General features: G+C 37.0%; 1 protein-coding gene across 9 annotated transcripts in view; it reads left to right on the top strand.

Annotated features, from left to right (window-relative positions):
* Positions 1–23,919, top strand: part of LOC127550453 (beta-defensin 123-like) — a 224,906-nt gene that overhangs the window by 60,244 nt on the left and 140,743 nt on the right. For 2 of the 9 annotated variants that reach the window (XR_007950867.1, XR_007950866.1), the window contains exon 1: positions 8,610–8,668. The exons of 6 other annotated variants lie outside the window; for them this stretch is intronic. The gene's annotated coding sequence lies outside the window, so the exon portion shown is untranslated. Of the gene's footprint in view, positions 1–8,609; positions 8,669–23,919 lie in introns of those variants that run through there. One more of the 9 variants, XR_007950868.1, reaches the window with a different exon arrangement.

The raw sequence follows: 23,919 nt of genomic DNA on the forward strand, positions 1-23,919 counted from the left end.
GACAATCCGGCTTTGACAGGGTAAGGGGAGGTATGGGGGGACATCTGATAATTGGGATTACAGAGTGGGGAGAGGCACCCAACATTCTGATGATACCTAAGATAGAAGGTCTTTCTCTTTATCTGGATCATCATGATTAGGAGGGAGGGTAGTTGAGCAGAACAATTAGGGAAACTGAGGCAAAACTGAGTCAGGGTTATTAGGGAAACTGAGTCAGGACAATAAAAGAGAACTGTAGAACAACATTCCATACTCTCTCTAGTCTGAATATTCATATCAGTGAATTACCTTCCTCTAGAACAGGGGTCCTCAAACTACGGCTGAGCCAGATGCAGCAGCTGAGGATGTTTATCCCCCTCAACCAGGGCTATGAAGTTTCTTTATTTAAAGGCCCACAAAACAAAGGTTTTGTTTTTACTATAGTCCAGCCCTCCAACAGTCTTGAGGGACAGTGAACTGGCCCCCTATTTAAAAAAGTTGAGGACGCCTGCTAGAAGGTCTTAGCACCATAATTTTGACCAACCCTATGCAAAACAAATAAACCAAACAAAAACTAGAAAAATGCAAGGACTTATGACAAGGACCAGTCTCTCACTGAAAAACTCAGAATTATTAGCATAAAAACAACATTCCTTATTTAGTGAGACACACAGACCTCTCTGTTGCAGATATAGCAGGTCCTCTGCAGTTGCGGAGCATCTCAGCCAGAGAATCCAGTTTGAGATGGACAGCTCACTGGGAGTTAGGGGTCTGTGGTCATTTGTGCATTTAACTCAGCCTCTGCTTACGTAGGGAGTAGCAGTGCTCAAGATAGTCCTGCTGCCCATGCTAGGAAGGGCACCCCTAGTATGTCAGGGAATGAAAAGGGGGAAAAGTGGGTCCTGGAGTAGTTCTATCTGTCCCCTCTCGATAGAACAGGAGCTGCTACTAGGATCCAGATTTCTGAGCAGATTATGCAGCTAGACCAAGGCAGGCAACCCTGAACTATTAGAGGCCTAATATCAAAATGCAAGGTCCTTGTAAATATGCTGAAATACTCATTAAGGAACTGGGGTTACAGGAATGGAAAAACGGATCAGAGAGACTGCCAGTCCCAGGACAAGTGTCTGATTACTGGTTATTTGTAAAAATAATCCCCAAAACTGAGTCTGCCAGGGCAATTCCAGCAGAATAAGGGATTTCAAAGATAAAACATAACCAGCAAATTATAGTCCAGTAAATTGTAAGCAAGGAGTAAAAACGAAAAGGATTGTTTAAATAATTTCCAACTCAATCTGAATTAGTGAGATAGGGGCAAGGCAGAAGTGCCTAAGAAAAATACATCATTTTTCCCAGTTTTCCTCCCTTTTTTCTCATGGAAAGGAATTATCAAATGACCATTCCACATATAAATCCCAAGAGTGAATCAAAATTGCTATTCATAACAGACTAGTACAGTAAGTTTCCTAAAAATCCCTCAAACATACAGCAATAGTTACACAGTTTTAACAAATCCATCCCAATTTTAAACACACAGTAATGGATGACTCAATCAGGGGTTCCTAAATCCCCCCCATATCAGTCCATTAGGGGGAAGGGATGAAGCTTCATTTAAAACTGCTTCAGGCTGGGCGCTGGCAGGAGACTCTCAGTCTATGCAGAGGATACACATGGTGTGGCCTGGCGTGCTGGCAATCAAAGGTGATCTAGGTCCCAGAAACATGTCAGTACTTGTAATTTGACCAAAATCTAGAACAAAAAACACAAATCTAGCAAATAAAGCTTAGAACAGACTGAAACAAAACGTGAAGAGGCCTGTATGAAATGGCCAGCAGCTTAATAGGTTTTCTTCATAGCACAGGCAAACGTTTGGCTGTCAGCTACAGTATCAATACATAAAATGGCAGTTAGGCTCTTGTCCTTTCATCAGTTAGAAAATTAAAAAAAACCAAAAACTTGAATTTCCAGACACAATACTTAATAACAGATAGTTGAGCAGCCTAAAAACTTATTTGCCCAAGTATTTAGGATATAATGATTCCATATAATCAGATTGGAAACAGCAAGGTATGATATATAACCAGATTGGAAATAGCAAGGTACAACATAATTGAAACCTGACCCTAACCCTAAAAGCAGTTAATAATTAACTTTCAGCAAGACAGGATAAAATAGATTTAATTCATTTTTACTCCTGTTAATTGTGCCACTAACTGTTAGAGAGTGGAGCTTTAACATTCCAAAATAGTATTAACTATAAGCCCAAGAAATTTTTACTTCCAATAACAAATCCCATTAACCAAAGTTTCAGATAAATCCTAAACAGATATTTACCATAACCTTGTATTTGTAACACTAAGAATTTGTCTCAGTAAGTTCACATCTTACATGTCTAAGTAGACATTCTCATAAATGAACATTATACATACAAATCATTTTGCTTTAAAATACCCAATATATAGACAAATATTCCAAATTGCATATTGTCCATAACAGAAACATTTTCAAAAGGACAAAAAATATTATTTTCAGAGGCTCTTTAAATGATCTCAGGATGACCCAATACAATTAATTAAAACTTAGATAGAATATCCTAATACAACATAAAAGAATCCAAGAGGTTCTTAAAAGTATAAACTTTTAGAAGTATCATAACCTCACATTGGTAACAGTAATAAATTTGTTTCAGTATGTTCATTCATACTGTTATTTTTCATATTTAACAGAAACATTTTCTTTTTTTATTTTTATTAATAGCTTTTTATTTACAAGTTATATGTATGGGTAATTTTACAGCATTGACAATTGCCAAAACTTTTGTGGCAATTTTTCCCCTCCTTCCCCCCACTCCCTCCCCTAGATGGCAGGATGACCAATACATGTTAAATATGTTAAAGTATAAATTAAATACAAAATAAGTATACATGTCCAAACCATTATTTTGCTATACAAAAAGGATCAGACTCTGAAATAGTGTACAATTAGCCTGTGAAGGAAATAAAAAATGCAGGCAGACAAAAAGAGAGGGATTGAGAATTCTATGTAATGGTTCTTAGTAATTTCCCAGAGTTCTTTCACTGGGTGTAGCTGGTTCAGTTCATTACTCCTCCACTGGAACTGATTTGGTTTATCTCATTTCTGAGGATGGCCAGGTCCATCAGAACTAATCATCATAAGTATTGTTGTTGAAGTATATAATGATCTCTTGGTCCTGCTCATTTCACTCAGCATCACTTCATGTAAGTCTGTCCAGGCCTTTCTGAAATCATCCTTAATAGAAACATTTTCAAAAGGACAAGGAAAAACTATTATTTTCAGAAGTCCTTTAAATGATAGGCATAACCTCAGGATACAATCAATTAAACTTATCCAGAACACATAATTTTACATAAAACCATCTGAAAGATTCTTTAAAATGTCAATTAAACAGTAGAAGCAATTAATATTTGAACAGCAAACAGCTCCAGTTTGTTTAAAAAAAAAAAAAAACACCATCTTAATGGGGGATTAGATTGTCCCTTTCCTTGTGGTCACCCTTCCCTCATTCCCCCATGCTTCTGGACCCCAGCTTCTCACAGCTAATTCTTTTAGGGTGCCACTTCCCCCAGGATCCAATTTGCCAGCTAAAAACAGGCCCCAACCTCATGGGGTATTTCCTTTTCCATGGAAAATGGCAAAATCACTAGGGGTTTGTGTCTTTTTGTTCCCTATTTCTGGAAAGCCATTTTCCACTCTCTTCCTCCTTCTCTCACACTATCTCTTCCTGTGCCCCCCTTCTCCTCCCAATGCCTACTTGCTCAAACCTTCTCAGACATACTTTAAACACTCCCAAATCAATAACCTTTCTGACTAAATGCTCCATTTAAACTATTAATTGCTTTTGCAAATCAATCTCTCTTGTCCCTTGTCTTTAACTCACTTTTAAAAAATTTTAAACTTCTAGATTCACAAATAACTTTGAACCAAATTTCATAAAATTTACCCAACAGAGCTGACAATTTTAAAGGTATAACTCAGAGTTTCCAAATTACTCAATACTTCTAGAAAGCAACATACCATCTAAGTAGGGAGATACAAACACGACCTCCCAAGGTAACCTACTGGCATTTTGTTTTAATAACCTATACTTTAATTTAAAATCCAATCAGATACAGCATTAAATTCTCAATAATATAAAACTGGTTTTCCTATCATATTTCAAATAATGAATTTCACTAAACAGTATAGATTTTTTTTTTCTCCTTCTGGCCCCATGTGGCCATTATTCCCAGTGGACTTCTCCTTAGCTCCAATTTTGGCCAGAGTTGAAGCCTTTAGAAAAATCAGACCTTTCTTTACCTAACTAGAGGCATGTGACCCCTTTCAGGCAAGTTAACAGCACTTCTTTAACAAGCTATTCTTCTTTTATGATCTTATACTTAAAGATAACTAAATCTAGCCTGCATAGGCAACAGTAAAATTATTTCCTACAATTTAAAAACTTTTCAAAAGGATACTCAGAACAAATCTGGCATGCAAAGGCAATAGTAAAATTATTTCCCATAAAATTCCTAATCAAAAGTTTTCTCCTGCCAGAGTTCCAAGCAATTAACATAAACTCCTTTGTTCTCCAGAGGCCTTCTTAGCCTAACCCAACCCAAGACAAGTCTGAATTTTAAACTACTTCAAGGAAAAACCAAAGAGCCAATTTTGAAATAATTACAAATTAGTGCAACAAGTTAAAAGTTTAAAATCACAAGCAAATTTTATATTACGTACAGTTGCAACACTAAAATAACCAATTCCAAAATTTCTTAATCATTGTTCTTAAAATTTTAGCAGAGTTTTTAACCAACAGGACAGACAAACAAATCACACAGAACACACAGACATAGACTGCACAGTTATAACATTAAAGAAAACATTTATCACATACACTGGTGATAAATCTGGAACCCTTAGAATACCCTGAGGGAAGGTGTTGCAGCTCCAGAGTCTGTCCTCCCAGAATCCAAAGGAGCTTTTGTTCCAAGCCCCAGTTTAGTGCATTTCTCTGCTTTCACAGAGAATGCTCAGATTAAAACCAGATAGTACCAACAGGTACTCAGAACCAGAGAGTACCAAAAAGTACTCAAACACAGAGAGTACAAAAAGGTACTCAAAACCAGAGAGTACAAAATAGTACTCAGAAAGAGATAGTGCCACATAGCATCCTATTGGCACTTCCCAGAGTTGTATGGCTTGTCAGCCCAATTTTTTCTGGGCACCAGATTTGCTAACAATCAGACCAGATAGAAAACTTACCCTGCAGGGGTTTCAGACCAGATTTTCCCTTGGCCAAATGGAGTGTCCACCATCGTGCACAGTTGTGGCCGGAAACTGCTCTTGCTCAGAGGGTCTGGAAAAAAATCCAGAGGGCCAGTGTCTTCAAGCAAAGAACCCAGATCCCCAGCCACCCTGAGGTCCTAGGCTGAGACCCTAGTCTGTCTATTCTTTAAGCCTGCTCATTTTCGAACATCTTGGTGGGAAGCCTCCAAAATGCGATGCCGGAGAAACTGAGGAAAAATAGAGATTAAAGAGTTTCTAATAATTTATTTAAAAGGGAGAGATTTACTGGGACCAAATGGACCCATAGTTTGGTTCCAGGACTGCATGAGACTATAGTCTCCAAGAATCCAACCAACAATGTGAGTTCTCAATGACATATATACATGTGGTTCAGACATAGGAGGTAGACTGAGGCAGGGCAGATTCAGAGTGGTGAGAGCGGGAACAGGACTTTGACAAGGTTGGGAGAGCCACTGGAGATGGGGAGAGGAATCTTGATAAGATGGTTATCTCACATTCTGATAGCTTGGGATGGGGAGTGGTATTCTGATATTCTAAAATAGAAGATCTTTTATCCTTATCAAAAATCCTGATGAAGAGGGAGGGGAAATTTTGCAAGATAGAACAGAATAATTATAAACCAAGGCAGGACAACTTAGGGAGACTGAGTGAGAACAATAAAAGAGAACTGTGGCATAACAAAGTCAGGAGAACCTGAGTTCAAATGTGACCTCAGACACTTAACACTTCTTAGTTGTGTGACCCTGGGCAAGTCACTTATCCCCAATTACCTCAGCAAAAAAAGAAAAACAAAACCAAACAAAAACATATGCATGGGTAATTTTCAACCTTCACCCTTGCAAAGCCTTGTGATTCAATTTTTTCCCCTCCCTTCCCCCTATCCCCTCTCCTAGACAGCAAGTAATTCAATATATTGAACACATATTTCTTAAGTGCTATACTTAGTATACTTGGACACTGGATGAGAGAAAGACATCACCACTGTCCTCCAAGAATTGGAAGCCTTGTAAGATAATTTTATAACCATTAAAATACAATTATGGGCAAAGGATGGAGATGACAAAAGATGAGGGGAAGATTATTCAGCTTGGGTAGAAGGGCTTAATGGAACCATTCATGGAACAGACAATTCATGGAGTTCTCTGTAGACAGCCTTAAAAGGAAACTGCCTGGGATTTGGAACTTTCAAGGAAGGGAGAAGAATCCTGCTCAAACTTTCAGAGGTAACTAAAAATCTTCACCCACAGAAAGTTCATTCGGAAACTACAGAGAAGCTGAAGATTTGAAAAACCTGAAATCCAAACAGGGAGAATGAAGTGTCAGATTGAGTGCAGAATATGAAAGTTATACACCAGAATTCTATAAGATAGGAGCTGAAGGGACCTCAGAAACATAGAATGTCAGGGCTGGAAGGGACCTTAAAGATCTAATTTAATCTAAATACAATTTCATTTTACATATGGGGAAATTGAGATCTGAGAAGGGATAGGTTCTGTTCAAAGTCAAAAGGCTGGTTAGAGGTAGAATTGGTTTCCGGATTCACTGGGTCATCTCTGTCTGTCTGTCTCTCTCTCTCTCTCTCTCTCTCTCTCTCTCTCTGTGTCTCTCTCTCTCTCTCTATCTCTCTCTCTCTTTCTTTGTCTCTCTCTCTCTCTCTCTCTCTCTGTCTCTGTCTCTGTTTCTCTCTCTCTCTTTCTCTGTCTCTGTCTCTCTGTCTCTCTGTCTCTTTCTCTGTCTCTCTCTCTCTGTCTCTGTCTCTCTCTGTCTCTGTTTCTCTCTCTCTTTCTCTGTCTCTGTCTGTCTGTCTCTCTCTCTCTCTTTCTCTGTCTCTGTCTCTCTTTCTCTGTCTCTCTCTTTCTCTCTCTTTCTTTGTCTCTCTGTCTCTGTCTCTCTCTCTTTCTCTGTCTCTGTCTCTCTCTTTCTCTGTCTCTTTCTCTGTCTCTCTGTCTCTGTCTCTCTCTCTTTCTCTGTCTCTGTCTCTGTCTCTCTCTTTCTCTGTCTCTGTCTCTCTTTCTCTGTATCTCTGTCTCTGTTTCTGTCTCTCTTTCTCTGTCTCTCTGTCTCTGTCTCTTTCTCTGTCTCTCTCTCTTTGTCTCTTTCTCTCTCTTTCTCTGTCTCTGTCTCTCTCTTTCTCTGTCTCTCTGTCTCTGTCTCTCTCTCTTTCTCTGTCTCTCTGTCTCTGTCTCTTTCTCTGTCTCTCTCTCTTTGTCTCTTTCTCTTTCTCTGTCTCTGTCTCTCTCGCTCTTTCTCTGTCTCTCTGTCTCTCTGTCTCTGTCTCTCTCTCTGTCTCTCTGTCTCTGTCTCTCTCTCTCTGTCTCTGTCTGTCTCTTTCTCTGTCTCTCTCTCTTTGTCTCTTTCTCTCTCTTTCTCTGTCTCTGTCTCTCTCGCTCTTTCTCTGTCTCTGTCTCTCTCTTTCTCTGTCTCTGTCTCTCTCTCTCTTTCTCTGTCTCTGTCTCTCTCTCTGTCTCTGTCTCTGTCTCTCTCTCTCTCTCTGTCTCTGCCTCTCTCTTTGTGTATATGTTTCTGTCTCTGTCTGTCTCTCTCTTTTCCTTTCTTTTTGTCCCCCCAACTTTGTCCTCGTCTCCCTAGATCTGTCTCTCTGTATATTCCCTTCCGCCTTCCCCAACTCTTGCAGGTGGCTTCCTGACAACAGTTTTGGATAGAAGGGAGGAGGAAACTGCAAGACACTAAGTGATTCTGAGTATCCAGGAGAGGTTTTAAGGAGAAAGGCTTCAATGGAGTCCACTGGGTGGGGGGAGGCACATAAATAAATCTTTCCATTTTGACCAGAGCAGAAAGGCCTGGTTCTTATGTTTTGTTTTGTTTTGTTTTTTTATAAGAGAAGGAGTCAATGAACATACACGATCTTTCCACTTTGACAAGAGGCATGGAGGGGGAGATAATCCAGTTTAGTGGATGCAGTTTCCAATATAGACTTTTGCTAACAAGACCTGGCTCAAATTACTCTCCTTCTCTGGGTCTCAGTTTTCTCTTCTATACCAAGATCATTGCCAAAGCCCCTCCTAGATCAAAAATCCACACTCCTAAAACCTATTACATTGAATGTAGTTTATGTCTCTCTCAATAGTGCTGGAGATGCAGCTTAGAAGCCAAGGGGTGCCTAATCGGGGTCACTGGGCAATGGGCAGTCTGATCTAGAATTCTACTCCTCTGGGGTTCAGCATTCCTGCTCCAGTCCCACTGAGGAGAGTAATAAAGGCCAGAGCTCCAACCCACAGCACACAGGGAGGTCTCTCAGTTCTCCATTAGCCCTGCTGGTCCTCTCTCTAGGGGACACAAGCCAGGAAGCTCCTTCTCCTGGCCTTTGTCATTATCTCATTTCTGGCACAGAGAACCCAAGGTAACCTGGATCTATGTTGAGGGCAGAAAGAGAGCTGGGACTGGGTCACACTGGAGCCATTGCAGGTGCTCATAATTGTGCGAGAAGGCCATGGGATGAAAGCCAGGGCTATCAAGAAGCACTGAAATCCACCTGTGAAGAGCAGAACTACCCTTAGGGTTACACAGAGGTCTGTATAGACCCATATTTTGCCCTTTATGAGGACCTGGAGCTTCAGGAGAAGTGGTGTGGTGAATTGGAAACAACTGGATTTGGAGCTAGAAGACTTAGGTTCAGAGATTGACTTTGTCGTCTCTGTGAGCTTGGCCATGGCCTCAGTTCCTCATCAGTAAAATGACAGGGCTTGGACTAGGGTCTTTCCAAGATCACTAAACTCTGTGTTTCTACCTATGTAGGCTAGAATTAGCTACACACATCCTAATTTAGAAATTAAAAAACAAATTCTTTTTTAATGTAGGCAGATTTTTAGCCTACATCCAATGAACTTTAAGGTAATTCTCCAGTGTAGGGACCAGAACAACATTTTACTCTTTCTAAGAATATTTTATTAAATTTCTTTGGACCAGTGTTCTGGGGAAAAGAGAACACATTGACATTCTTCTCCATTCCTTTTGATATTTTAACACTAGGATATCATGTCTCTTCTCAGTCTTGAGCTTTCTAAACTCAAGTGTGCAGAAAATTCTGAGATTCTGACCTTGCCAAAAGAGGCAAGCCTATATATTGTTCACAGGACTAGCCAGAGCTTGTCCTAGGAGATAAAATTGGTTGGAAGGCAGTGTATGGGAAACAGGAGAGTCAGAAGGCAAAGATGATTCTGAACTTTTGAAGCTGAATATCTGGGTGGATAGTGGTGCCATGATTATATCTAGGGAAGTCAGGAGGGCCAAATGGCTTCCAGGAAAGATGAAAAATTTGGTTGCTGACGTGTTGAGCTTGAAGAATTGATAGGGCAACCAGTTGGGCATGATCTATAGGCTATTGGAAGTGTGAGTCTGAGAAAGGAGATAGAGATTTGGGGTTAATCCTCATAAAAATGAAAGGTGAAAAGAGAATTAGAGTGAAGAAATAAAGCCTTTCCCTGATATTTTTATTCATACATAATTTATATCAAATAGCTTACCACCTTGGGAAGGGGAAAGGGGCAGGAAGACATTTTGGAAATCAAAATTAAAAAAAAAATGTTTTTTTTTAAATTTTTATTTAATAATTACTTTATATTGACAGAATCCATGCCAGGGTAATTTTTTTTTTTACGACATTATCCCTTGCACTCGTTTCTGTTCCGATTTTTTTCCCCTCCCTCCCTCCACCCCCTCCCCTAGATGGCAAGCAGTCCTTTATATGTTGGATATGTTGCAGTATATCCTAGATACAATATATGTTTGCAGAACCGAACAGTTCTCTTGTTGCATAGGGAGAATTGGATTCAGAAGGTATAAATAACCCGGGAAGAAAAACAAAAATGCAGATAGTTCACATTCGTTTCCCAGTGTTCTTTCTTTGGGTGTAGCTGCTTTTGTCCGTCATTTATCAATTGAAACTCAGTTAGGTCTCTTTGTCAAAGAAATCCACTTCCATCAAAATATGTCCTCATACAATATCGTTGTTGAAGTGTATAATGATCTCCTGGTTCTGCTCATTTCACTTAGCATCAGTTCATGTAAGTCTCGCCAGTCCTCTCTGTATTCATCCTGCTGGTCATTTCTTACAGAACAATAATATTCCATAACATTCATATACCACAATTAACCCAGCCATTCTCCAATTGATGGGCATCCATTCATTTTCCAGTTTCTAGCCACTACAAACAGGGCTGCTACAAACATTTTGGCACATACAGGTCCCTTTCCCTTCTTTAGTATTTCTTTGGGATATAAGCCCAATAGAAACACTGCTGGATCAAAGGGTATGCACAATTTGATAATTTTTTGGGCATAATTCCAGATTGCTCTCCAGAATTGTTGGATTCATTCACAACTCCACCAACAATGCATTAGTGTCCCAGTTTTCCCGCATGCCCTCCAACACTCATCATTATTTTTTCCTGTCATCTTAGCCAATCTGACAGGTGTGTAGTGGTATCTCAGAGTTGTCTTAATTTGCATTTCTCTGATCAATAATGATTTGGAACACTCTTTCATATGATGGTAATAGTTTCAATTTCATCATCTGAAAATTGTCTGTTCATATCCTTTGACCATTTATCAATTGGAGAATGGCTTGATTTCTTATAAATTTGAGTCAATTCTCTATATATTTTGGAAATGAGGCCTTTATCAGAACCTTTAACTGTGACGTTGTTTTCCCAGTTTGTTGCTTCCCTTCTAATCTTGTTTGCGTTAGTTTTGTTTGTATAAAGGCTTTTTAATTTGATGTAATCAAAATTTTCTATTTTGTGATCAGTAATGGTCTTTAGTTCATCTTTGGTCACAAATTCCTTCCTCCTCCACAAGTCTGAGAGATAAACTATCCTATGTTCCTCTAATTTATTTATAATCTCATTCTTTATGCCTAGATCATGGACCCATTTTGATCTTATCTTGGTATATGGTGTTAAGTGTGAGTCCATGCCTAATTTCTGCCATACTAATTTCCAGTTATCCCAGCAGTTTTTATCAAATAATGAATTCTTATCCCAAAAGTTAGGATCTTTGGGTTTGTCAAACACTAGATTGCTATAGTTGACTATTCTGTCTTGTGAACCTAACCTATTCCATTGATCAACTACTCTATTTCTTAGCCAATGCCAAATGCTTTTGGTGACTGCTGCTTTATAATATAATTTTAGATCAGGTACAGCGAGGCCACCTTCATTTGATTTTTTTTTCATTAATTCCCTTGAGATTCTCGACTTTTTATTGTTCCATATGAATTTTGTTGTGATTTTTTTCTAGATCATTAAAATATTTTCTTGGAAATCTGATTGGTATAGCACTAAATAAATAGATTAGTTTAGGGAGTATTGTCATCTTTATTATATTCGCTTGGCCTATCCAAGAGCACTTAATATTTTTCCAATTATTTAAGTCTGACTTTATATATGTGGAAAGTTTTTTGTAATTTTGCTCATATAATTCATGACTTTCCTTTGGTAGATAGATTCTCAAATATTTTATGCTGTCAACAGTTATTTTGAATGGAATTTTTCTTTGTATCTCTTGCTGTTGGATTTTATTGGTGATGTATAAAAATGCTGAGGATTTATGGGGATTTATTTTGTATCCTGCTACTTTGCTACAGTTATGAATCATTTCTAATAGCTTTTTAGTAGAATCTCTGGGGTTCTCTAGGTATACCATCATATCATCTGCAAAGAGTGATAGTTTGGTTTCCTCATTGCCTACTCTAATTCCTTTAATCTCTTTCTCGACTCTTATTGCAGAGGCTAGCGTTTCTAATACAATATTAAATAATAATGGTGATAGTGGGCAACCTTGCTTCACTCCAGATCTTACTGGGAAAGGTTCCAGTTTTTCCCCATTGCATATGATGATTATTGACAGTTTTAAATTTATGCTCCTGACTATTTTAAGGAAAAGTCCATTTATTCCTATGCTTTCAAGTGTTTTTATTAGGAATGGATGTTGGATTTTATCAAATGCTTTTTCGGCATCTATTGAGATGACCATATGGTTTTTGTTTGGTTGGTTATTGATATAGTCAATTATGCTAATAGTTTTCCTAATATTGAACCAACAGCTCATTTCCTGAGGGAGATCCAGGGATCTCTTGACTCACTGGCCAATATGGTCCTGGATCATCCTCTAGCCTTAGATTATCTTCTTGCCTCTAGGGGAGGTGTCTGTGCTTTGGCCAAAACCTCTTGTTGCATGTACATTAACAACTCAAGGAAAGTTGAGCTGCCTGGATGCAAACATCCATGAGCAGAAAAGTTTCTCACCCCTCCCCAGTCCTCCTCTGGGTAGAATTCCTAGATATGATCCCTACTGGTCCCCATATTAACTCCTCTTCTGATTATTATCCTTTTTCTCATATTTGTCCCCTGCATTTTCAGATTGCTCTTGAGATTTGTTTCCTCTAGGCTTCCAGCTGCAAACTTCCAACTTCTCCAGCGACCTGGGGATCCTGAAACAACTGATGGTCAAATTCCACATGTATTGGACTGCGGCTGCTATTTTCAGATCTCGTTTCTCTCCTCTCAGCACAACCTCCCATTAGGGTCAGCTCTATAGTCATTTTTAGCAGGAAATAGCTATGGAAGATCTGAGACTTTTGACTCTTTTCCCAAAAGAATTTGTGCTTATTGCTTGAGGGGGGAGATGATGAGAGTAAAGCTCTGTATGATCTGAGTGAGCCCTGTAAAATTATGTAAAATCACCAAAAAAAAATGTCTCCTTTGATCTGCAAATCCAAATGATCTTACATCCTATTGGAGTAAGATAACCTTTCTTGGGGGAAGTCACAACTCCAGGCAAGATTTCACTTTTACTTGAGACTTCCCTTAGACTCATGTATCAAATGGATCTTCAGAAACCCGACTCTCTGCAGACCACTGCCTTCTTAAGAATGATATACCTGCCAAAGAGTCCCTCTTGGTGTTTCTTTAACAATAAAGCTTTTTTTTATCATAGCCTTTGGGTTTAGCAAATTCATTCACCCCCAAACCTCCCCTTGGAGAATGGAACCTCACTCATTCCTGCCTAAGCTCTTCTTCAATTCCCTCCACCCCTCAACAAAAGGAGAAACAAAAATGTAAATGGGGAAAAATGGGATGGAGGGAAATACAAAGTTAGTAATCATTACTGTAAATGTAAATGGGATGAACTCTCCCTTAAAATGGAAGCAAATAACAGGGTATTTTAAAAGCCAGAATTCCATACAATATCTTGTTTAGAAGAAACACAGAGAAATATACACAGAATAAATCCAAGAATTATATGAACACAATTACAAAACACTTCTCACACAAAATCAGATCTAAACAATTGGAAAAAGATCAGTTGCTCATGACTAGGCCAAGCTAATATAATAAACATGACAATTCTACCTAAATTGCTCTATTTGTTTAGTGTAATATCAATCAAACTGCCAAAAATTATTTTTAAAAAACTAGATAAAATTAAAACCAAATTTATTTGGAAAAACAAAAGGTCAACAATATGAAGGGAACAAAATACAAAGGATGGTGGCTTAGCAGTACCAAACCTAAAACTAATTTATTTATACACACACACACACACACACACACACACATGCAGCAGTCATCAAAATCATTTGGTATTGTCTAAAAAATAGAGTGGTGGATCAATGGAATAAAATAGATACACATGATGCAATAATCAAGGCCTATAACAATCTAGTATTTGATAAACCCCCAAACTCCAGCTTCTGGAATAAGAACTCACTATTTGACAAAAATTGCTGAGAAAACTGGAAAATAATATGTCAGAAAACTCAGTATAGACCTACATCTCACACCCCATCCCAAAATAAGGTCAAAATGGAAACATGATTTGGGAATAAAGGATAATACCATAAACAAATTAGGAGAACAAGGGATAATTTATCTGTCAGATCTTTGGAGAAGGGAGGCATTTATGACCAAAGTAGAACTAGATCAAATTATACAAGGTAAAATGGACAACTTTGATTACATCAAATTAAAAAGATTTTGCACAAACAAAACCAACACAAACAAGATTAAAAGGGAAGTACAAAACTGGGGGAAAAAGACTTTACATCCAGTATTTCTGATAAACATTTCATTTCAAAAATTACATAAAGAACTTTTTCAAATTTAAAAGAATACAAGCCATCTCCCAACTGATAAATGGTCAAAGCTTATGAACAGATAATTTTCAGATGATGAAGTTAAAATCAGCCATAATTATATGAAAAAGTGCTCTAAATAACTATTGATTAGAGAAATGCAAATTAAATCAATTCTGAGGTACCACTCACACCTCTCAGATAGGCTAAGATGAAAGGAAAAATTACTGATAAATGTTGGAAAGGACGTGGGAAAACTGGGACACTAAGGTAGAGTTGTGAAATGATCCAGCCATTCTGGAAAACAATCTGGAACTATTCTCAAAGAACTTTAAAACTATGCATACCTTTTGACTCAGCAGTGACATTACTGGGTTTGTATACCAAGGAAATCATAAAAGAGGGAAAAGGCCCCATGTGCAAAAATGTTTGTAGCAGCTTTTTTCTTTTTGTAGTAACCAAGACTTAGAAAATGAGTAGATGTCCATCAATTGGGGAATGGCTGAACAAGTTGTGATAAAAATGATGAACAAGCTGATTTTAGAAAGCTTGGAAAGACTGACGTGAATTGATATTGAGTAAAGTGAGCAGAAACAGGAGAACATTGTAACATTAAGATTATGTGATGATAAACTATGATAGATTTAATTAACTCTTCTCAGCAATACAGTGATCCAAGACAATTCCAAGAGATTTGGATTAGAAAATCCCATCAGTATCCAGATAGAGAATTAAGGATACTGAATGTGAATCAAAGCATGCACTTTTCACTTTTTTTTATTTGTGTGGGGAAAAAAATCACCCTAGATGATCAAAAGGAAAAACTGAGCCAGGTCTCAGAGCAAAAAAGACACTTCATTGGAGGAGTCTAGCTCCCCTCCAACCAAGCAGTCCCCAGACCTTCTTCTTAATCTGAGATGCTGCTTTTTCCTCAGGGCTCTATTTTTATAGGGTTAGAAGTATTCTAAAAATAGAACAACAGTTCCTTGGCTACCGTATAATTCATAGGCTAAAATATAAATATCAGCAGGGTCACAAGTTGCAAGATGGGTAGTGCAGGAAATATTTCTGGTGATTAGATGGTCACAAGATAAATGATCTACCCTTTGATTTGGGCAAGGAGTGATGGCGCATTCCACAAATCATGAGATCGATGAGCCATCCCTTGAATTGGGCAAGCAGAGATAGCACATCCCCAAGAACATTTTGGGGGAGAACTCATGGGCTTTCCATTATATCAACATGGAAGGTGGGCAAAGCAGGATAGAGATACTTTGTGTCAGCATTCTTATGGTATTGTAGTTATGCAAGTAGGCCTATGTCTAATATATAATTATTTATATATGTTTACATATTTTATTATATATGTATTAATTAATGTGTTATTAATAATATATATATTTTATTATATAAGCATGAGGTCTACAAAAAGCCTCTCTATCAGTATCTGTATTTCTATATAACTTACACAAACTATGAATTACTTATTCTTATCTAACCAATCATTCAAATATTACTAAATGAATAATTACTAACAATCATTGCCCCTCTATATTATCATAATGGACTCATTAATACTGAGTAGAATTTGATTAGGGGTCCCCAGTAAATCAGCTTTCTCATTTGTTTGCTTTTTTTTCTTGTGGTTTCCCTTTTGTTTTGATTTTTTTTTTCTATAATATGACTAATAAGGAAAGATTGCTTGCTGTTTTGGGGAGGGGTGGGATAAGGGAGAGAAGGAGAAAAAAAATTGGAACCCATAAGCTTACAAAAATAAATGTTGATATATTTTAACATATTTAACATGTATTGGACTACCTGCCATCTAGGGGAGGGAGTAGGGGGAAGGAAGGGAATATTTGGAACAGAAGGTTTTTTTTTTCTATTCATTCATTTATTTAACAAAAACTTGATAAGTAAACCCTATATATACTTATATAGTACTATATAGCATTAGGGACTTGAATTCAGCCATTTCTCTATATTTAGAGTTATCACCTTCATTCAGAGTCTCATCCCCTCTTATCTGGATTGAGTTTTACAATAATTAGTCTTATAAATGGTTTTCCTGACTCAGACCTCTGCTCACTCTTTCTTTTATTTATTTATTTTATTATAGCTTTTTATTTACAAGATATGTGCATGGGTAAATTTTCAGCATTGACAATTGCAAGACCTTTTACTCCAACTTTTCTCCTCTTTCCCCCCACCTCTTCCCCTAGGCCAATACAATACAATACAATAGGTGGCAGGTTGGCCAATACTTATAAGGAAGCTGTTTTCAGTTCAATATAAAGGAATTTCCTAATATTTTGAGCTGTCTAATCTCACTCCAATCTCATTTCCCTTCAGCTGCTAAAGTGATCTTTCTTTTATTTATTTATTTTATTATAGCTTTTTATTTACAAGATATGTGCATGGGTAAATTTTCAGCATTGACAATTGCAAGACCTTTTACTCCAACTTTTCTCCTCTTTCCCCCCACCTCTTCCCCTAGGCCAATACAATACAATACAATAGGTGGCAGGTTGGCCAATACATGTTAAATATGTCAAAATATAAGTTAAATACAATATACAAATACATGTCCAAATAGTTATTTGCTGTACAAAAAGAATCGGACTTTGAAATAATATGCAATTAGTCTGTGAAGGAAATAAAAAATGCAGGTGGACAAAAATAGAGGGAGTGGGAATTCTATATAGTGGTTCATAGTCATCTTCCAGAGTTCTTTTGCTGGGTCTAGCTGGTTCAGTTCATTACTGTTCTGTTGGAACTGATTTGGTTCAACTCATTATTGAAGAGGGCCATGTCCATCAGAATTGATCATCATATAGTATTGTTGTTGAAGTATATAATGATCTCCTGGTCCTGCTCATTTCAATCAGCATCAGGAACAGAAGGCTTTCCAAGGAAGAGTGCTGAAAAATTACCCATGCATATGTTTTATAAATAAAAAGCTATAATTAAATAATTTTTTAAAAGATATTTAAAAATTAATGTTGAATACTATCTTTACACAAAATTAGGAAATTAAATAGTATTGAAATTAAAAAAAAAATAAAAATCTGGCTAACACACACATAAAATATACTCCTCATTTAAAAAAATTTTAAAAATGATTAAAAGAATATTTTCAGCAAAACTTGGTAAGATTTGTATAAACTGATTAAGAATGAAGGAAGCAGAACTGGGAGAGCATTGTACACACTAAAAGTTATAAGTTAAAGGTAAACAATGGTGACAGATTTAGTAATTCTGATCACTATAATGATTTACCTCAAATTCAAAGAACTCATGATATAAAATTGCTATCCATTCCCCAGACAGAGAACTGATGGATTGGAAGTAAAATTGTAGCATTAGTATAGTTTTCTCTTTTTTTTGAACAAAGTGCACTGTATAAAAAGTTCAAGAGATAATTAATCATCTTATTAATCATTTCAGACTAATAATAAAAAGGGTCAATGGCTGTCTGGAATTTTCCTCATGGAAGCCATTCAAAATATATATTCTCTTGGGAGAGGGGATGTTCCTGAGGTTGGCAATCAACTCTGGTCCATAACTAATGAGATACTGGCTATTACAAAGAGAAGTAGAATCCTTCTAATGAGGGGTGGGGTGAGGGGAAGAGAATATGACTTTGATCTTTCTTGCTCCTAGACCACTCCCAACCTCAGTCAATCTTGGCAAAGAATTTACTCCCACTTCAGCCTGAGGAGGACTCAAAGGGCTTTTCCACTTGGCTGCGGTCTAAAAAAAATTGAAGAAAAAGTTAATCTAATCTCATTAATAGCATTATCTTTCAGATGCTGACTTGGACTAGTAGAGAATGAGGATCTAGGAAAGGAAAAAAAAAACACCTCGATTTCCCCAATAACTGGTTATTTAATAATGAGTACTCTTAGAAGGTAATGCAGAAATTTGTTTTGGAAACAGTCATGCAAAACAAATTTCTGCATTACCTTTTATGCAAAACAAATTCTGCATTATGTTATTATATTCATATAAATACATATATATGTAAAAAATACATGTATTATGCACAGACACACACATATATCTTTGTAATAGGCTTGGTTTTTCTTATGTTTTAATTGAATGAGGGGGGGAATCTGGAATTTAAAATTCTTAATCCTTAGAAAAAAACACAATGGAATGTAGCTTCTTTGAGAGCAGGAACTCTTTCTTTTTGTTTGTACTTGTGTAGCAAGTGCTTAGTACACTACCTTGCCTTGCTATTTTGCCTGCCTACTCCTTTTCAGTAGTATCTATATCAGGTCCCCTAACTATTGATGCATTCTGCTTCCTCCTTTGTTTTTTGTCCATTTTCTGTCTCTTTGTCTATCTTTCTGTCTCTCACTTGATCTCACCTATGGATTTAATAATTATCTCTAATCATATGACCACGATATCTGAAGTCCACTTCAAATCTTACTCTTTCCACTAGAAGCAGTTGTCTTTTGTTTTTACTACTCACATGACAGTAATCCCAATAATGTTGTGGAGAATAATTCCCAAAATAGGAATAATTTAAAATGAAGGTTATTAAATTGTCCAGATCAGAGGAGAGATGAAAAGGGGATGGTCCACTTCCCTCAGTATCTGTAAGTTACATATTATATAGGGTTCAAACAAAAGAAGAAGGAAACAGTAGTGAATCAGTCAGATGTCCAGTGGGAGAGAATGTCTTACACTGAATTTTGGCTCTGAGAGGTTTCTGGTCAGCATAATCTAAAATACTGAGTTAAGCATTAAATAAATCTAGTCTCTAAGCAGCAAGCCTGGTTTCTCAGTGAAGCAGGACTGGGTTGAAACAATGCAAGAAAATTTTCCCACAATTTCTCCATTTTGAGCTTCATGCTCAACATTTCTGTGCCACTGGAAGCACAATTACAGAAGCAGAGAGCTAGGTCAGGATTTAAAATTGTCCAAATTAGTGGAAACATCTCCTTCATTGTCTATCAAGACTGATAGAATTTTTTAAAAGGAATGATAGGAAGCAGGGTCATGACATCTCATAGCCAGAAGGCCAAATTGAGTCAGCACCAGGTTATTTAGACTTGCTCTAGAAAACAAGTACATCATATACAATACAAGGAGATTTGCCAGACACTGAAAGAACACATATGGCCACAAGTATCACAAAAAGTTACAAAAAAAAGACAAAAAGAAAAATTCACAGGCCCATGTTTCCTTCGATGTCATAAATGTTGGATAAACTTCATTGAGCAGTCATAACCTCACTCATCAACAAAGGAAACAAACGAAGTTAAGCAGACTATAGAGAAACCAAGTCAGATTGCAAATTAAACAAAAATTAATCATTTTATTTCATCTTGGGTCTAAGCTGTTCCATGTAACTAACAGTGGGAAACATTTTCTCCTGGAAAATCTGAACTGGACCTCATGCTAAAGCATTTGTAAAGGAATGTGTTACTTATATTGTTTTCCAGTAACTACTTCATAGGGTGAAAACCAGTTCAAATCTTATGGAGATAATCTAATAGTTTTCCTTTTATCATTGTCCTTCATGGAAACTTGAAAGCCAAATATCATGCATATAATAGCATGTTATGAGCATTCACTCAGAACCCAGAAAAACACTCAGTACTGTAAGCTTTGAGGCTGACAGAGATCAATATCTAAAAGGATTGCATATTAACTCCTAAAGCCAAAACAATCTTTAAATCTGGGATCTGTTAATACCAAGTTGGCTCAAAGATATAATTCAAAACATACTATTCCAGGATCCACTTTCATAATTTTCCTAAATAACTGTCCAACAAACTAAGAGTTAAACAACTTTTTAAAGAAATAAACTTATAAGCCCTTTTATTTTAGCAATGAGAAATCCTAGCTTTTCATCAAATCGTTTCATTATTTTAGAATTCCATATCATTCACAGAGCTACTAAAATTTTGTTGTTCTTTTCAATCATATGCAACTCTTTGTGACTCCATTTGTGGTTTTCTTGGCAAAGATACTAGAGTGGTTTGTGATTTTTTTTCTCCTGCTTATTTTACAGATGAGAAATCGAGACAAAGAGGGTTAAGTGACTTTCTCAGAATCACACAGCTTAGAAGTGTCTGAGGTCAGATTTGAATTCATGAAAATGTTTTCCTAATTCTAAGCCCAGTGCTCTATTTACATCATCACCCAGATTTTATGACCTCAGGAAGGCTTTAGATCCAGGGGACTGAAAATCTGCTAAGTCCCCAAAGAACTTCTCAGATATTTATAAGGTCTGTGATACTTTCCTAAACTCTAAATAATTATATTATTATTAGTAATTTTAAGTAAAATATGCATAATTAAATATTTGGCAGGTTATTGCTTTCCCCCCACCCCACAACATAATGACAATATTTTCTATCACAAGAGGAATTAATTTTCCAATGATACATGTATGTCACCCTCTAGGTATCATTTTTCAAGTTAACAACATTTCTTATATGATTTTCCCAAAAATCACAGAATAAAAAAATTAGAAGCTGAAAATAACACAGTTTCACGGCCTGTATTGAGTTATGTTTCAAATAGTATAAAATCTTCTGCAGTCAAGTAAAATTGATTCAGTCGAGTGCATTTCTGAGTCACCTTACATAAGAAATAACTTCATTCATTTATCAATGTGGCACTCGTATATTCAAAAGAAAAGTATATAGTAAATTAGACTTTCAGTTCTTATTCATATAGTTTTAGATATTTTCCATTGAAGTCTGATCTACCTATAAAGGATTAAATGTCACAATCATCTCATTAGGAAAACACATCTCCTTTTTAATGAGATCACATTATAATCTAGTCTTAGAACAAACTCAATCAAATCAAATCTGGATTTACAATCACAAATGGTATCATTCAAAATCTTATTTTCCTCAAGGATCATTAACTATCAGTACCTTGAATTACATAGCCCACTCTTTCAGTTAGTTCCACTGCAGAGATTTACAGTTTCAGTCTCATATTTTCTTTCTTCTTAAAATATTTCTGTGCTTTCAAAAATCTTCCAACCATGGTTTGGAAATTTGCAGCAAATATATTTCAGTTGCGAATTTATTTCTTAGTTTACAATTCCATAAATTTCTATAACCCTTTCTTTGCTTGTCAAACTTTATCTCTGCAACCTTAACCTAGTCAGGGTTGAAATGACAAAGAAGATATCTGACAGGTTTTTTCCCCTTAAACTTTAATTGAGTCCCTGCTTACAGAGATGAACATATTAATATCATATTACAGAAGCTTGGCAAAGCTATTTCAAATAAGAAAGTTCATTAATCTTCCCTAGTATTCTAGACTTTCTCACTGCAGGTTTTGTTTTTATTTTTATTTTTCAGAGCAGTCGTTATAACTGGATAGGTTTTTCCCTTAGAAATTTTTCAAGGTAGTTGAACCTAGAGCACTAGACACCACACAAGTCAAAGTTTTTCCTGAGAAGTTTTTTCTGTAATTATATCTGATTATATCACAAAAGGGCCACTTCTTCAGAAGAACCTGGAGTGAGGGAATCAATAGTGGAAGAAAATAACTGAGTGGACCAGGAGGAGGAGAGGAGAATGGGGTAATCTCTTTTTTGGAGTGAAATATGAAGCGAACCCATTTGGCAGGGTATGGGAAAGGGGTACCTTGGAAGGCTTGAGGGGAGATGAGAAGGTTTGGAATAGCTGCTGTGGAATGGGAGAGAACAAAGCAGTTAAGGAAGAACAAGACATTTGACTTACTGCATTGAGGACCATAAATTTATAGAAAGCTTAGTCATTGAGCAATTAGGTGATTTCCTCCATCTTTGTTCTGCAGCATAAGAATAGGAACCTTTCATGATTCTTCCAACTTCTAATGCTCCCCCTTCCTAATTATCTTGTTTTCATTTTACATTTATTCTCTATATACTTATATATATATATATACATACACATGCAAATACATATATGTATACATACATATATGTTTATAGATATTGTTCAGGGTCAGGGTTGGAATGGATAGATACAATCTGAGATCTATTGTACATATGTGGAGAACAGAAAAAGGGCTACACTGGTAGTGTCAACATACTGTCTGGGAAAGGTATAGTTTTTACCCATTCTTCACCAAATGACCATCACCAATATACATAAGACCATCATCAATAGTGATTAGCTAGCACATTAATTTTATCTGTCAAACAGAAATCAGAGAATTTTGAGGATTAGAGCATAACAAAGAATACACAAGAGTATATGAGCTCTTCAGGTGGGATCAAGATTAGATCTCAGAGGAGAATGTGTGATCTATCCCAAAGGAAATACCACTCTAAGGAGTCTCTAGACTTGAAAACCCTGGAAATTAAGGATCAAGATGGAGCAGACTCCCACATATAACTATAGATATGAGGGCTCCTCCCAGTTTCTGTCTGTCTTTGTCTCTGTCTCTCTTTCCACCTCTCTGTCTTTTCCTCCAAGTACAATGTTCTTTCTACAATGTTATACCTTTAGATTTCTTATTACATTCCCCTAAAACTGGTTCTCCTTGCCATCTCTCCAGTTTTTCCCATGCCTCCACCATTTTCTTGAGCTTCCAAGTTCTTTTTGCCTTCTCTTTCTCCTTCAGATGCTTTATGGGATCATAGATTTAGATCTCTGATTAGTTTAATTGCCTTGATTCATGTATGAGGGAAGGGGGTCCCAGAATGATGACATTGCCTCCTCTGGGTCATTTCTCTAATAGCATGGAGAAGAACCCAAACTTGAATTCCTGTCTGTTGTGTTCAGATAGGTTGCTCCTTCAAAGATTGTCTAAATCTAATTTATTTTTTTTATATATGTGGTACTTAAGACCCTAAAAGGGACAGGTTCTATTCAAAGTCAAATAGGAAGTTAGAGGTAGAACTGATTTCCTGACTCACAGGATTAGGTCTTTATTATTCTTTCAACTTTGGCTCCTTCTACCCCTTAGTCTCCCAATCTCCTTCTCTCTGTTTCTGTCTCTCTTTCTCCCTCCTCACCTTTCCTCCCTTCCTCTCTCTCTTTTCCTTCTCTCTCCCTTTCCTCTCTGCCTCCCTTTCTCTTCCTCTCCCTCTTTCTCTCCCCTCTTTTCTTTCCCCTGTCCCTCCCTCTCTTCCTCCCTCCCTCTTTCTGTCTCTCTGTCTCTATTGTCTCTCTCCCTGTCCCTTTCGCTGTCCTGTTCCCTGTCCCCTCCTTGTCCCTCTTCCTCTTCCTTTCCTTCTCCCTGTCTCTGTCCCTCTCCCTCTCCTTCTCCCCCCACCTCTTCTTTCCCCTCTCTTTTGTCAAATTCTAGCAGGTGATTTCCTGAGAGCAGTTTGGACATAAGGGATGAAAAAACTGTACCGCATTTCAGGTGTCTCAGAGAGGTTTTAAAAAGAAAGGATTCAATGGAGCCCACTGGGGGTGAGCATGAATTAATCTTCAAGCTTTTGTTTTTGTTTTTGTTTTTGCTAGGGCACAAGGGGCTGGTTCTTATGTTTGTTTCTTGAAATTCTCTGTGTCTTTTCAATTTAATTGATGAGAACCTCAGTT

This window comes from Antechinus flavipes, chromosome 2 (genome assembly GCF_016432865.1).
Source record: "Antechinus flavipes isolate AdamAnt ecotype Samford, QLD, Australia chromosome 2, AdamAnt_v2, whole genome shotgun sequence".
Classification (NCBI taxonomy): domain Eukaryota; kingdom Metazoa; phylum Chordata; class Mammalia; order Dasyuromorphia; family Dasyuridae; genus Antechinus; species Antechinus flavipes.